The following is a 3,157-nucleotide window of genomic DNA, read 5'->3' as shown; positions in this document are numbered from 1 at the left end:
CGATTTTAAAGAGCTTTCCTGCCAGCCCAGCGAAACAATTCTGCTTACATCTCATTGGCTAACCTATACACAAGGAAGCAGGGAACAGCAGTCTCTGTGGCTGGTACATCACCACATTCAACAATAAGTGGCTCCATCTCACAAAGGGCTGAAAGAATATTGGGTATCCGACGAGGTAGCGATCCCGGCCCTAAGTACTAAACATGTATCATGTCATTTTAATCCTGGTAATATGCTTATGAGGTAGGTTTAGAGAACTTATAACTTGTCTTATTTCTCCTCCACTCCAAAGCACAAGCTTTTAATCCCTGGACTACACTGCCTCCCTGATAATTAGCAATAGGGAAGCGTTCAAGAGGGTGTCAGCCATTGTGAAGGAAGGCTGGAGGTGTGCACAGCCTGAGATAAGTCCCAGAGGCTGCGGGCTGAGATAAGAAGAAACAGAGGCAGTGAAGGGAGGACCCCAGAGCCAGAAGAAATGGTGCATCATGCCAAGAAAACAGCCAGGGCTTGGGAAGGGGATGATAAGAAAGTAGCCCAGGTTTTGGACTTAGGTTCTAGTAAGGGTTTGGTCACTGGGCGAAAAAATAAAATTCCTACCTACTGGAGCTGAAGTAAATAGGATATTATCCTCTTTAAGGTTGCAACGGAGAGATCTGCCCAGGCACTATCAGAAAGAGGTGCTAGAATTTGAAAAAACTTACAATGGCCTGGAATGCCGCCTCTTTCGTAGTTATAGCCACTCTGACTTTCAGGATACTCAGTCCCACCTGTACACAGGACTGGCAGAGAACTGGAAAGGCAGCATTGCTTGGCATTCAGCCTGAGCTCAAGCGGCCCACCTCTGTATACATCAAGCATTCATACTTCCTGAGAAAGAAAATCTGAGTGAATGGGTTTTTTCTTTTTTTAGAGACAGAGACTCACTTTGTCACCATTGGTAGAGTAATGTGGCATCACAGCTCACAGCAACCTCCAGCTCTTGGGCTTAGGCGATTCTCTTGCCTCAGCCTCCCCAAGTAGTTAGGACTACAGGCGCCTGCCACAACCCCCAGCTATTTTTCGTTCTTGTTGTCATTGCAGTTTGGCTGGAGCCGAGTTTAAACCCACCACCCTAGGCTCGGCACCTGTGGCTCAAGTGGCTAAGGCACCAGCCACATACACCTAAGGTGGCGGATTTGAATCCAGCCCAGGCCCACCAAACAACAATGATGGCTGCAACCGAAAAAAAATAGCCAGGCGTTATGGCGGGCACCTGTGGTCCCAGCAACTTGGGAGGCGGAGGCAGGAGACTCGCTTGAGCCCAGGAGTTGGAGGTTGCTGTGAGCGTGATGCCATGGCACTCTACCCAGGGGGACAGCTTGAGGCTCTGTCTCAAAAAAATAAAATAAAATAAACCCACCACCCTCAGTATATGGGGCCAGCACCCTACTCACTGAGCCACAGGTGCCACCCTGAATGGGTATTTTAGCCATAGATTGCTACCTAATGAACCACCTCAAAATTGAGCGGCTTAAAACAACTACAGTCATTTATTTTGCTTATGAATCTGCAATGAGGATGAGACTCTGAAAATGACTCAGCTTTCTTGCACATAGCACCAGCCGGGCAGCACAGCTGGGGCTGAGGGCTTCACATTCACCCTCATTGTGAAGGCTGCTCAGTCACATGGCAGGCAAGTTTGTGCTGGCTGTTGGACGGGAGGAGCCCAGGTTCCCACCATGGACTTTTGAACTAATTCACAGCATGGTAGCTGCGTTCCAAGAGCAAATGTCCCAAAGGAACAAATTGGAAGTGCATGGCATCCTAGACTCAGGAGCCCCATAGCATCACTTCTGCCATACTTTCTTATTTGAGGCAGTTACAAAATTTACCCAAGGAGGAGAGGACATAAACTCACAGTCCATGGGACGAATGTCAAGGTCACATTGTGAGAAGAGCAAGTGAGATGGCAGCATTGTCGCAGGCATCTTTGGAAAATATAATCTGCCCAAATAGTTCTGTCTCCATGAATATGGAGGAAATGTATTCAGTAACCTCATGTCATGTAACCTCAGGGATGTTTGGCTCCCCCAAGTCCAATGCCTGAGGCTGTCTTTCATTTGGATATACACTCCTGGTTTAATAATTTGTGGTAGGTGGTAGAAATAGTTTTTACCAACCACATGAGGTACGAGCCATGGCACAGAGGGGATTGTAGGTAGGTCATACTCATAGAAATCGATGGCTACGCTTGGTATATAAGCTTAAAATGGGAGCAGATTAGAACATGAGCGCCATGAGGGTAGGGATCAAGGCTTGTTCATCTACATAATCTGAAAGGTGCTTGGCATAATGGATGCCCAATAATAATGGAAAAACCAGTTATTTAATGAGCTAAGAGCTACTTTTTCACTCTTACTTAACTACTCAGTTTTTTCTGTCAGTGAGTATAGAAACCAAATGTGGTATTGTTCATTTTCCATATGATTTTCTCTCAAGTTTCCTGGTTTAATTGCATTTTCATCTAATACATCTTGATATCATCCTTCATCTTTATTGTAAATCGTCCTAGTGTACGTGCACTTCATTTTCTAACTACCTTAAATCCAACATGGAAGGAGGCAGGGAACGATCATGATTGAACTAACAGGCAAGTGCAGGTGGAGATGAAGTGGCCCCACTTTGGAAGGTGAAGGCATATTGGGGGAGGAGCTCAGCAGAAATTACAGCTCGGAAAGCAGCTCTTTCTAACTCAGCTTCTCTCCTTGGCCCTCTGGAGTGTCCACAGAGAAAAGAGATACACTCCATCTTAAATGATGATACAAACACAAGATAAGGATTGTTCCTTCTGTGGACAGGAAAACAGATTAACAGAAGAAGGGGTACTATAAATCCTTCCTGAGATGTTTCCCAGCCATCTCTAAATGTCATTGAAGCCAACCAAGCCAGTTAATGGGGAGAGATAGTAAGTGAGGATCCCATGTCTCTCACCTCTATGGAGTCTGTACACAAATACCTCCATCTTGTTACAGTGGCAACTGAGCACTTTTTGCCTGGTACGAATGTGCCTTTCTTTCATAACCCATCCCTGTTCAATTCCAGATGGATTCCATCCTCCGTCCTTGCCCATGCTGCTGCGTGCTCTGCCTTCTAGCAGCTGGGGTGGACAGATCTG

The sequence above is a fragment of the Otolemur garnettii genome, unplaced genomic scaffold (genome assembly GCF_000181295.1).
Source record: "Otolemur garnettii isolate 467f Iridium unplaced genomic scaffold, OtoGar3 scaffold00041, whole genome shotgun sequence".
NCBI classification, from domain to species: Eukaryota; Metazoa; Chordata; class Mammalia; order Primates; family Galagidae; genus Otolemur; species Otolemur garnettii.
Note: the sequence above shows the minus strand (reverse complement) of the source record.